This window comes from Phascolarctos cinereus, unplaced genomic scaffold (assembly GCF_003287225.1).
Source record: "Phascolarctos cinereus isolate Bilbo 61053 unplaced genomic scaffold, phaCin_HiC Scaffold_8;HRSCAF=390, whole genome shotgun sequence".
Lineage (NCBI taxonomy): Eukaryota > Metazoa > Chordata > Mammalia > Diprotodontia > Phascolarctidae > Phascolarctos > Phascolarctos cinereus.
The window spans coordinates 40,861,212-40,874,971 of NW_027556291.1; the positions used below are offsets into that span (position 1 = coordinate 40,861,212).

The 13,760-nt window shown below is 39.9% G+C and overlaps 1 long non-coding RNA gene across 1 annotated transcript in view; it reads right to left on the reverse strand.

The window, feature by feature from the left end:
- Positions 1-4,705: 4,705 nt before the first annotated feature.
- The window catches only part of LOC110197734 (uncharacterized), a 31,358-nt gene continuing 22,303 nt past the window's right edge, over positions 4,706-13,760 (reverse strand). Inside the window, exons 3-5 of the long non-coding RNA XR_002321554.2 lie at positions 9,165-9,287; positions 8,617-8,795; positions 4,706-6,518 (exon numbers count right to left, since the gene is read on the reverse strand). This is a non-coding gene — a long non-coding RNA (uncharacterized LOC110197734). The remainder of the gene's footprint in view (positions 6,519-8,616; positions 8,796-9,164; positions 9,288-13,760) is intronic.

Here is a 13,760-nt window from a genome sequence, read left to right on the forward strand (position 1 = left end):
TACAAAAAAATCATAAAATTAATTCCCTAAAAGTATAATGTGCTATACAATTGCAAATTATTATTACTTCTTTGCAGAATTACAGAATCTATACATAGGAAGCTACACCAATGAGCACTTAATCCAAGCCATACCTGAATAAGAATTTTCTAAACATCCCTACCAAGTGATGATCTGACCTTCACTTGAAGCCCTCCAGTGATGGGGAGCTCACTTCCTCCAGAGACAGCCCATGCTGTTTGTTAGGAAGGTTTTCCTGACATCTAGTCTAAATCTGCCCCTCTGTAATTTCCTACCCACTGCTTCTAATTCTTCTCTCTGGGGCTAAACAGAACAGACTAATCCTTTTCCACATTATGCCCGTACAATGTTTGAAATCAGCTCTCATGTCTTCCCTTTCCCCCAGCTCTCTTTTTCTCCAGGCTAAACTTCAATACTTCAAGAATTCAGGGTTTTATTGCTCTAGAGCAGAGTTTATTAACCTTTCTGTGTGTCCTGGGTCCCTTGGGCAGTCTAGGGAAGCCTATAGACCCCTTCTTCAAATTGTATTCTTAAATGCATAAAATGAAATACATAGGATTATAAAGGAAGCTGTAATAATGGTTATCAAAATATGCTTAAAAACAAAACCAAAAAGCCAAGTGATGGATCCCAAGTTAAGAGCCTCCAGCTACAGAACTCTGTCACCACCACAGGTCTTAAGGCCTCTACAGCTCCATAGATGGTTTTGGAGAATTTCAAAGTATGAAAAATTCTTTCCTTTGTGGCCAAGTTGATGATGAATCTGTCCAAACATAGCCCTCTGACAGCAGACCCTCTCCCAGGCAGTCCATTACTAGGCCTACACTCGAAGCCATACCAGCTTGATGGGCCCTGCCAAGGCTTATGCTTTATTGGCACACTCTTTAAGAACTCAAAGTGGGGCAGCTAGGTGGTGCAGTGGATAAAGCACCGGCCCTGAAGTTAGGAGTACCTGAGTTCAAATCCAGCCTCAGACCAAACACTTGACACTTACTAGCTGTGTGACCCTGGGCAAGTCACTTAACCCCAATTGCCAACAAAAAAACAAAAACAAGAACTCAAGGTGACCTCCATACCACCACAAAGCATTGGAAGAGGATGATTTAGGGGGAGGTAGTATTAATGTTCTTACAGCTATTCTTAATATAATGGAAAATAATCGAATTCCATTTCAAACAGCAAACCATGCTAGAGGCAGCATGGTATAGAAGATAGGACTTTTGACTTGGACATTGGAAGACCTGAGTTCCAATCCTGCCTCAGACACTCAGCACCTGTGTGACCAAGCTAAGTCATTCTTCTCGGGACCTCAGTTTCCTTATCTATAAAATAAAGAAGTTGGACTTGATAGCCTCTCAGGTCCCTTTTAGCTCTAAATCCATGACCCTGTGATCATCTTGCGGACATCTTTCTTACCTCTTTCTAGCAGCTCTAAGAGTTATTTCAGAAACTCACCTGGCAATACAACGGAGAGTTGGCAACCTTTCACTTTCAGCACCGTCGGATCTATCAGGAAGCAAAAAGGATTCCCTCAAAGTGACCCAAGTAGACTTCCCAAATCCCACCCACTCAGTTCTATGTGAACAGAGGTACTATGCAGGGAGCTCAGCATCTTCTCACTGGGTGCTGGATGCCTTCTCGGCTAGGACAACACAGCTGTCCTTGCTTCCTTGTCGTACTGTTGGAAATAATGCTCTGTTGACTCTGGAAGGAATAGCTCATTGTTAGATCCTCTTTTTAATTGGTTCCCAGCACATGACAAGCAGGTACATCCTCAGGAGCATGAAATCACCATGAGCAAAGTTCTAGTGTTATTAAATGTAGAGGCTAATGTGGGCTCATTGGAGAGAACTATCCTTATTGTCTCCCAGGCTTATCTCCAGTTCCCAGATGACTATCAATTTTAATCAAGTGGCAGATGTAAACGGCCATTGGCTCACTTAACATTTTCCAAAGCAACTCAAATTAAATTGACTTCAGCCCAGTGGGGCTCAGGGCTAGGAGGGATCCAATTTCATAAATTCACTGTTCATACCCTGAGTGCAATAAGATTAAACCAGCACTTAGCACAGTGCCTGGCACATGGTAGATGTTTAACGAACACTTGTTGACTGACTGATTGTTGATGGAACCAAGCTTTGCCCTTTTTTTAGGATATCCTATGAAGACTATCTTCAAAATAGATTAAACAGACTCTGTAGTGTAGTGGAAAGAATGCTAAGGTTGGAGTCAGAAGAGAGCTGTGTTCAGATCCTGCCTCCAACATTCACCTGATTTTGTCATCAGTAAAAAGAGGATGATAGCAGTACCTACCTCACACAGTTGGTATGAGAATCCATTGAGATAAGATAAGTAGATTACTTTGCGAACCTTTAAACATCACCAATTATTATTGTCTTATTCTTATCCATTTTGACAGATTTCAGAAAGGAATGATACTGGGACCAGCTTCAATCTTGCTATTGTTCTTTTACATGTAGTATTTGATGGGTAAAATAACTGGTTTTGATAATTGAATAAAAGGATTGGGATGCAAGCCCACCTTTCATAGATTAGCTGAAAGCATCTTTGATGCAATACTAGCAGCAGACAGAATAAGGGGAGATGTATACCCCAGCCGTTCCCCCTTAATTTTGGTTTCTTCCACTATATCTCTATATTTTGAAAGCTTTTCATTCTATGTAGTTTAGAGATTATGAATAGTCCACATCACAACATAAATTTAAAATGCTATTCAAAAATTTTTCTGGATCATAGTTATGTCTAGATGGTTATGGGCAACAGCTTTATCTGAAATGATGCTCCCATTCTTATACAATTGATTTGTTCAATTGTCAAAGTTACTTCGGGGTTTATATTTGTTGTACAGGGATTTGTCACCAGTTATTTTAGAAAAGATAGCAAGGTTATGGTGCATAATTCTAGCTACCCTATTGTGCCTTTCTAAGTACCCAGTAGACACTAAATTTTTATTTATTTATTCATTATACTAAATTTATTTATATTTATTAATGTGCCATTATATGTTGCTGTTTTCTCTCACTTTGCTGCACAATCTACATTGATCAATAAGACTGGATTTCTTAAGGATAACCTTTCTGTCATTTCTGGTGGTGGGGACCTAATTCTGTACTGCTATGTTAAACCTCTACATTTCTACAAACAAACCCACATGACTCAACCACTTGTTTGAAGCCACTTGCTTCTTTGTCAACATATTGTTGGGTGAGTTCATGTGGATGTCAGCCATGGAGGGCCTTTTGATTTCACTGTTGGATCTTGGCCATTCCATAGACTTCATCCAGAGAAGCACCAATTTCAGTCACCTTGGACAGATCCAGTGGCTTACCTCTGGATAATTTATTTCTGTAAATCATCAACCTACTTCTCATGGGCTCTGAGAACATCTATTAGTCTTCTTTCTCTTTTTGGATGAGGAAGCATTCATCTTTCTATAGCTGCCTTAGGGGTGATGAGCCCTGCGTTTCATTACTGAAAACCTCTTACAATCTGTTGTCATCAATTTTAACATTCCAAAAGTATATGTGAAGCTTGACATTACCTACGTGTTAATTGCTCTAAATGTATCATCATCGTCATCATCGTCATCATCATCATCATTGTCGTCATCATCATTTCATTCTTCTTGTCTTTTAAATGGGGTTCAAATTGAAACTATCTGAGAATAAGCTGCTATCCTGCTATTGCTATTCTATGCTTAATATTCTGTAGACTATTGCACAGTTGAAGACAATGACTGCTTTTTTGTAATTTAATAAGAGTACTGGGGTATAAGCTTGCCTTCTGTAGACTCACTGAAACCATCTCTGCACCTGGCACATAGTAGGTTCTTAATAAATGTTCATTGAGTTGAATTGAACTGAAATGCATTTCTGGGACAACTCCGGTAGCAGACAAGATGACAGGGGTGGCATGGTCCCATTTCCTCGTAGTTTTAACTTTGTCTGCTAATGCTCTGTGTTTTGAAAGTTTTTCATTCTGCACTTTGGAGATTTTGAGTGTTTGTTGTGGTTCTAGCAATCACAAGTGGTAGTCTTACATTTTTATGGATCAATGTAACGTCTAGGCAGTTGTGAGCAACAATTCTATCTGTTATGATGCTATAATTCCAGTGCCTTTTGTTTTCTGAATTTTCAAGGATACCTGCAGGTTTGAATTTGTAATGCTAAGGTTTGCCATCTGCTAGTTTAAGAAAGATAGCAAGTTCCTGGTGTATAATTAATTCCTAGCCACCTGATCATATTTTCTATGTATCTAGGAGGTGCCAAATTTTTGCCACAATACGTTGCACAGTTTGTACCACTTCATTACATCATCTATACGAATCAATAATCTTCATTCCTTAAAGATAATCTTTCTGTAATTTCTGGTGGCAGTGATCTAATTCTGCTGTCATAATTCCCCCCATTTCTATAAACAAATTCACATGGCTCAGCCATTTGACTTGGAATCAGGAAAGACCTGGGTTTAAATCCAGTTACTAGCTGTTTGACTGGGGCAAACCACTTAACCTCTATGAGTCTCTGTTTCTGCATTTGTAAAATGGAAATAATAGTGGCATCTGCCTCATCTCTAAGTGGCAGTCTAAGAAGTTATCCATACAAAGTATAGAGTTTATTATATACTTTTTTTAAAGCAAGCAGAGTGAAATAGAAATTCATGGTTTCATATAGGATCTTCTTTATGCTCTCTGCTTTGTGCATGGAAATTTACAAACTTTCAGTGTTAAGGTTCAGAATTTTAAAAAAGGGAAGAGAAATGATGTACACAAAGAATGGAAAGCTACTGACTGATCACAGAATGTGGTGTACCATTGAGGTACGAGACTTTGTCTAGGCTTTGTGTGTCCTAATCAGAAGATAATCTTGTAAGGAAAGACAGTATCATTTATATGTTGGGAGAATTCTCAGTACTTTCTCCACTAAGCTTATCTGTTTGACCACTCTCCACCCCCATTCATAATGAAGATATCTTATGCTTTCAAAATTTTAGCCGTGGAGATTTCATAACCTCCATTGGCGGACTCCTCTAATGTTTACCAATTCCTATTGTCAATGACTTCTCCTTTACATCTGGCTCAATTTCTCACATGAATATAAACCTGTTTCCTAGCACACTATAGATATGGAGAGTAGATGGTCAGCATCCTCCCTATAATAAGTTGCCCTCTAATTGAGGTCAATCACCAAGTCACCCAACAGTCTGCTCTTTATCCTTCCTAAATATCACTATCCCCTCTCCCTTTCCCCATATAGGGTCTGGTTTCAGTCCTATAAGTATTGCAGTTCTTTTCTTACAGCCTTTACAATATCCCCACCTCTTTACCCAAAGTGGAAACACATCAGACACACATGGGGCACAAGTCTATTCATTATCAGACTTTAGGGCAAGGAGAGTTCTTAAAATTGAGGTCAGTTTTGTATCTATTTCATATACACGTACATGTTGGCTCCCCTGATGGAATATAAGCTCCATGAGGGCAGGGATTGTTTCATTTTGGTCTTTCTGACCCCAGTGCCTAGCACATTTTTGTTGTTGTTTAGTCATTTCAGTCATGTACAACTCTTTGTGGCCCCATTTGGGGTTTTCTCGGCAGAGATACTGGAGTGGTTTGCCATTACCTTCTCCAGCTTATTTTACAGATGAGGAAACTGAGGCAAACAGAGTGAAGTGGCTTGTCCAGAGTCACACAGCTAGGAAGTGTCTGAGGCTGGATTTGAACTCAGGAAGAGGAGTCTTTCTGACTACAGACCCAGCAGTCTCTCCACTGCAGCACCACCTAGCAGCCCCTCTTGGCATAATAGTAGTGATTTAATGAATGTTTGTTAATTAATTAATAGATTTATTGGTGACCTTCATCATATCTCTACTCATAGTCCTATCCAGTAGCTCTAAAACCAATATGGCCTCAGATACTTACTAGCTGTGTGACCCTGGGCAAGTCACTTCACCCTGTTTGCCTTAAGACAGTACCAAGTGCATTCTAGTAGTAACCCTAAAAGGTTGAGGCATCTCTTCTATAATTCCATCAACACAAGCCCCCATAATTATTTTCCCCCCATTTTTAGCCACCAGTGACTAACTAGCACCCCAGTTCCATTTAACCATTCACATCAATTAGGTTTTACAAAAGAGATACTTGCTTAGAAAAAAACAAAAGTGCAAATATTCCCCCACCCAACACCTCAGAGGCACACTCTCCCCTACATAACTTCAGTCTCTAAGTAGAGCAGGCTCAAACTTAATATGATTCTACATAGCATTAGTCCCACCAAGTTCCCATTCAGATGACTGCTCCATAAGTCCTCCTCTCCACTGCTGGGTCCTGAAGCTCATTCTTGGATCTTGAAGTGTCTGCTGAGCTGGTTGCAAGACCCAACTTGGACTCCAACTCCCAATCTCTTGGACTCTTGGAGTCTCATTATCCGACCTTTTGAAACTCACAAGATTGGAGACTCAAAATTAATTTCCTTCACCTAAAATGAAAGAACAGACATAGAGGCAAAGGATGGAAGTCTGTTTTCACAGGGCTACATGTCAGCTTCCTAAGGGGAGAAAGCCCAAACCCTCTCCCTTTATAGTATACTTCTTACTGAACTCATCATCAAAGGAGTCAAAACAAGGACAGAGACCCACCAAAAGAGACCAGCTAAAGTGCAATAGCTAAGGCTTTGGTTGGCAAATCCCTTGCAAACGCACTCCCAGTTCTGGTTATACAGCCAATTAAGAGGTTGTCATTCATCACATGGTTAGACTACCTGGGGACTGTATGGGGTGTTCAGGAGGCCTAGCACCTCTGGTGTGAGGGCTTGCCAAGCCCTTTTCAGGGCTGCTCATCCACCTTTGATGTCCACCTGACTCACCCAACTCTCACCTGTGGCTCCAGGAAGCTGGAGCATGCACAGCAGTCACACTCCAGTAAACTATCTCCACAGACAGATTGAGGGTAACTGACAGGCCTCAAACTTGTCAGTGAGTTAGGGGGTATCTACCCCAAGCATGTGAAGACTTCCCCTCATGGAATGGGTGGACAAGAATAATTTGTTCCAACAGGCATGAAAGCCACTGAAGCAGGTGCTGTGGAGCACTTAGAGCTTGGTCAGGCATTGAAGATGCCAAGGTCATCCACTGCATCCCTGGCCATTGCCAGTTATCCTGACTTTTGTCTTACCACTGGACTTGGATGACTCTGGGGAGAGAGAGTGAGGCTGATGACTTTGTGTAACTCTGCCTCACTTAAATCCAATTCACACATGAGTCATTGGTCCTCTTCAAAAAGGAAGAACAAAAAACAACTACAGTAGCCTACCTGAATAAGTTACAGAGTGTCTACTTGTGCTCCAGTCTCTCCAAGATGCTTCCATCATACATACATCATCAGGACCCTCCCAAAATCAAGTTCCCCAGCCTCCTCCACATGGGGAAATAATATCATGTACCAGTCCCCACTACACAAGAAGGAAACTAAACTCATTTAAAGTAACTTGTATTCACATCAGTACTTCAGAATGGCTGAGATATTGCTGGAATATGTCCTCCAAACACTAACCCAGGTTGCAAATGCATCTAATCTTTGTTGGCAGTCTTTGAGAGTGGCTATGAGCCAGGAAAACTCATCCCCAGGTATTCAACTCTCTGATGATAAGCTTCTCTCTGCTAAATTCCCCAGGCCTGTCCTTGGACGACAGACACATAGTCCATCGATGGGCCTGTTCTAAAAGGCTCGAAGGTCACAATGTGACTAATGTGGGGAAATATGTTTAATATGATTGTACATGTATAGCCTATATAAGATTGCATGCCATCTTGGGGAGGGGAGAGGGAGAAAAAAATTTGGAACTCAAAATCTTATAAAAGTGAATGTTGAAACCTATCTTTACATGTAATTGGAAAAAAAATAAAATGCAAAATAAAATAAAATAAAATAAAATGCTATTAAGCAAAATAAAATAAAAGGCTTGAAGGTTTAGTCAAATGGAGCTGCTCTGTTAGTGTTATATTCCAGAAACCTGGGTCACTTATCTCTATGATGTGATCAGAGTAGGATTTTAGTAGAGGCATAATAATAATAGCTAGGATTTAGATAGCACTTTGCAAACCACTTTACAAATATTACCTCCTTTGATCATCACAACAACTCTGTGAGATAGGTGCTGCTATTATCCCTATTTGACAGTTGAGGAAACTGAGGCATATATATGTACATATATATATGTATATATGTATATATATATATATATGTATATATGTATATATATATATATATATATATATATATATATATATATATATATAAACAAAATATTCATAGCATCACAGAAACATATGGACCGAGGAGTGATTGAACAAATTATGGTATATAATGAAATTTTATTGCATCCTGAGAAATGATGACTATGTTGGATTCAAAGAAACATCAGAGGATTTGTAATTCAGGGTGAAAAAAGCAGAAACAAGAGAGTAATATTCACAATGATTACTATAACATAAACAGGAGCAACAATAAAAAGCAGCTGAAGTATGATGAATGATAATGAACAATCTCAGTCCTTGAAAACTGATATGGAAACATACCTTCCTTCTCTCAGTGGACAGGTGGAAACCATGGATCTGGAATGTGGTACATAGCATCACATGTACTTGCTATGCCGATTGACTCGCTTAAATATCTTGGAGGGCTTTTGGTTACAAGGAAAGGTTTGGGGGTTTTCATTACATGGAAAGGTTGCAAGCAGGACATTAAAAGGAAGTAGCTGCAATGTAAAAGAAAAAAGACAATAATAAAACTATTTTAAAAAGAAATAAAATTTAATCATGAATCATCTTGAAAAACAATTGAAACTAGGAATGCTCACTGCCCCCACCGGCTCTTAGCCTTCCATTCCCTTCCTACAAGTCTGCAGTTGATAATGTTTTCTTTGATGCATTTCCAGAAAGACAGTGAAAAGACATAGATGAGCTTGGTACACTATTTGAATAATCACCAGCCAAAACATTCCTAGATCCCCACTGGCTCTTATTGTAAATACCCAACAATATCCTCTCAACTAGAAATGCCAGTGTCTAAAGACTTAGAAGTTACTTTGAAGTTTTTTTCCAAATGATAGATTTTTGTAAATTACCAGCCTAGTACAGCCAACGTGAGTGGATTCAAGGCAAAGGCTGTCGAGATGATTGTATGCTCCTTCTGGTGATGATGACTTTGCCTAAAGCTCACCTGTCTCCGTTTTTTGACTCCTGTGTTCCTGGGGGGAAAAGTAAAAAAAGAAGAAAATCCTTCCATTTTATGCCTTTCAAACTTAAAAAGTCGATTTACTGTTCTGAATAGAAATAGGAATCTTCCATTCAGTTACAAGACAGGTGTCACAGAGACAAATCAGGGCTTCATTTTTTTGTTCATTTTTGAAGTTTAAAAAGTTGACAAAGTACTTTCTTCACAACAGTGTGTGAAGGTAGGTAACTCAAGGCCTATTATCCCTATTTTACAGAGGAGAAAACTGAGGCTTAGATTGGTGAAATGACTTGTTGCAGCTCCAGCTATAGTGCAGCATGCACTCTTGGCAGGTCATGAGACTTCCGATGTGGCCCTGGGTTCAACAAGTTGACACAAGCTGGGCTGCTTTTTTCCCTACAGGAACCCATGTCCCCAGCCTTGAGGTGGAACCACCAAGCTGACACCTGAGCAAATGGAAAAAGAAAAGGCAGCCCAGTTTTGTCATCCATAAGAAGCAGTAGAGGGGAATAGACAGTGTTTGGGGATCAGAAGACATTGGCCAGAATCTTGGCTTGGCTACTCTGTGATCTTAGACAAGTCATTTAACCTAAGCCTCAGCTTTCTCTTCTGTAAAATAGGAATAATAAGTCTCAAGTTACCTACTTTCAGGGGCTGCTGTGAAGAAAGCACTTTGTAAACCAGAAAGCCCCAGAAAAAGAGTAGCTGCTGTTGCTATTGAAACTTCAGGTTTCGGGGCAGCAAGGTGGCACAGTGGATAGAGCACCGGCCCTGAAGTCAAGAAGGACCTGAGTTCAAATCCAGCCTCAGACCAAACACTTGATACTTACTAGCTGTGTGACCCTGGGCAAGTCCCTTAACCCCAATTGCCTAAAAATAAAAAAAAATTAAAAAAAAAACCTTCAGGTTTCTCTGATATTGAGACCACACATTTTTATGTGCCTTTATAGAATATAAGCTGCTTGAGGGCAAAAACAGTTTTACTTTTTCCTTTGTATCCTCAGTATAGAGCACAGTGCTTAGCATATAGTAGGAGTTTAATAAATGCTAGCACATAGTAGGTGCTTAGTAAATGCTTTTTCTGATTGATGGATTGAAGGCCCATAGAATCTCAAATAGGGTTCTCAGTTTGTAGCTGAATAAGAATTCCTTTCTCTGGACCTGCCCATTGAGCCTCCATGGGGTCTTCACTTAAAGCCTTCCAGTGAGCGGAGGTAGGCTATTCTGCTTTGGGACAGCTCCCATTATCAGTATGTCTTACTCATCTTTGTACAATCACCTAGAATGCCTAGCATGGTGCTCTGCACATAGAAGGCATTTGGTAAGTGTCCAGTTTGATAATTTTAGATTTAAGTTCTGGATTATAGGAGGCCAACCTTTGATTACCAGACCCATGGCCACCTTGCTCCCTGCTTCCAGATAATGGTGGTCAATGGAACATGGAGGACTGTATATGGCAGTTCTGAGCCCCTGCTACTAAATAGCAACACACACACACACACACACACACACACACACACACACACTGAACTCTAGTCTCCTTGACTGCAAAAGGATTGTATATAAGATTGCATCCAATTCCCTCATTTTTCACATGAAGAAAATGAGTCACAATGACATTGAGTTACTTTCCCAAGGTCACACAGGTGATCAATAGACAAGCCAAGATTCAAACCTAGGTCTTCTAACTCCCAAACCCAGTGTTCTCTTTACTTGCCCACATTGCTTCTCATGGGTGACAATCCTGGGCCCTTTGTTCCATATGATTCTTATGGGAAGAATGCAGCTCAACTTGTATCAACTCTTTGGGCCTTTGATTTTTCTCTGCAACATCCAAGAAGGATACTCAGGAGTACCATGGGAAGATGGGTGACCTCCTCAAGAGACTCAGGTAAAGGCAATGCTCTCATTCTGGAAAACAATGTGGAGTTAGATTATCCAAGTCACTGAAGTGCCCATACCCTTGGACCCAGCAATTCCACTGCTGGGCCCATAATCCCTGGAGGTCTAAATCACAAGGTTGGATCCCATATATACCAAGATAGTTATAGCAACACTTTTTGTTGTAGCAAAGAACTAGAAGAAAAATGGATGCCCCTCAACTGGGGAATGGTTGAACAAACTGGTTTGTGCATGTCATGAAAATATTATTGTACTCTAAGAAATGGCTAATATGAAAAATTCAGAGAAATTTAGAGGGCTTGTATGAATGGATGTAGAGCCATGTAAACAGAACTGACGATGATAATAACAGTAATTTCCAGGAGAACAGCCCTGTGCCTAGACTCTGATCATTGCAGTGATCAATCAGGATTTCAGAGGACTGATAGTGAAGTATGCCCCCCACGTCTTGGTGGAAAGGCAGCAGACTAGAGGTCTGGAATACAGCATACATTGTCAGGTATGGCCTCTGTGTTGATCTGTTCTGTTTGGCCATACCTTTTTGTAGGGGCAGCTAGGTGGCACAGTGGATAGAGTGCCAGGCCTGACATCAGGAAGATTTGTCTTCCTGAGTTCAAATCCAGCCTCAGACACTTACTAGCTGTGTGATCCTGGGCAAGTCTTGCCTCAGTTTTCTCATCTGTAAAATGAGCTGGCGAAGGAAATGGTAAACCACTCCAGTATCTTTGCCAGGAAAACCCCAAATGGGGTCTCCAAGAGTTGTACACGACTGAACAACAACAACTTCTTTGTAACAAGTGAAATTTTTATGGATGGTGGGAATAGGGGATGGAAGGTAGGGAATGGATCAGGAAGTAACAATGGAAAGCCATATTAATTGAAAAATCAATGAAAGATTAATTAATACTCAAATAGATCTGTGATCTCAACTCAAAAAAAGGATTAAATTAAAAATAAAGACAGTGTTCTCTCAGTTCCATTCAGGGGTGGATTTGTGTCAGAAAGTCAAAGGTGAAAAAGTTCTTTCTCTGATTATCACTGTCTTGAAGCTGATGGGAGTGGGGAGTAGAAGGGGGATTTGAGAAGGATTTAAGAGACAGTTTAATAGCTAACAGTTTTGAGACCTCTTATGAAACATTTCTCCCAGAATCTCAAGAGAAAAGTGCACAGGAGCTCACATATTAGGAAAAAGATTTTAAAATTATCTGGTGAAATACAAAGCTAAAGTCCACCTATGGACATTTATCTATCGATCTCCATGTATGTTTATCAACATCTAGATTCCACATTGATAGGTATAGCCAACATATGTGTATCTATCTACAAAGGACTAGGGGATGGACCTGTGATTTTATTAGTATAGAGATCCATACCTATGTCTATACCTAGAACATCAATATCTATTTTTCTCTATCCATCTCTACCTACCTCTTTTACCTGTCTCTATCATCAATCTATCCACCTCCCTCTCTATCTCTGCCTATATCTATCTATCTATCTATCTATCTATCTATCTATCTATCTATCTATCTATCTATCTATCTATCTATCTACCTATCTACCTGTTTGTCTGTCTACCTACCTATCTATATATCTGTCTACTTACATGTCTGTCTCTCTACTTATTTCTCTGTCTACCTACCTACATACCTATCTGTCCATCTGTCTATCTATCTGTCTGTCTATCTATCTATCTATCTATCTATCTATCTATCTATCTATCTATCTATCTATCTATCCTGTCTACCTACCTACCTACCTACATATCTATCTGTATATCTATCTATCTACCTACCTGCCTATCTACCTACCTGTCTATCTATCTATCTATCTATCTATCTATCTATCTATCTATCTATCCATCATCTATCTTTCTATCATATATCAATGGCCATACAGAGTAGATTTTGCATGTCCTTTTCTCATCCATCTTGAATGTTTGGCTAGAGGCTCAAAGCTGCTTTTGATTCTGTTTGTATAAGAGCTGAGGCTCAGGTTGCTATGGGGATTTCTAGAGTCATCCAAACCTCTCTAATTCCATCTGCAGTGAGGCTTATTGAGGGCTCCCTATTATAGGGACAAAGACCTTGGCTCATCTGGCACCCCAGAATACAACTCTGTACCCACTCCCACATTATGCCGACTTAGAAAGACCCATCGAGTGTCAATCTTAATAGATGATTCCATTTCATAGCAGAACTTTTATCCTGTCAATGGCAGTGACTAACTCACTAAATTAATTGGAGGGGGGCGATAAAGGGATGCACTTTTTAGAAGAGTCAAGCTCTCTTTTCAGCTGTGAATTATGCATTAGTAAGAATAATTGGCATGGTATTCATCATCATTTCCGAAGTTAATGAAATTCCCTTACACTCCAGCACATTTTCATCTCCCCCAGGAGTAAATTAATTCTCTTTTCCTCTTTCTCCTTGTCTCCTCCTCATGCAATTCTGTTTTGCATCATTTCTAGCAGGTACAGAGGGGAAAGATGAAGAGGACTCATAATTGTCAGAAGTTAAATAAGAGACAAAGAGAGAGAGATTGCCTCCATAGAGATCAGAGCTCCAGTAGCTCAATAAACTGT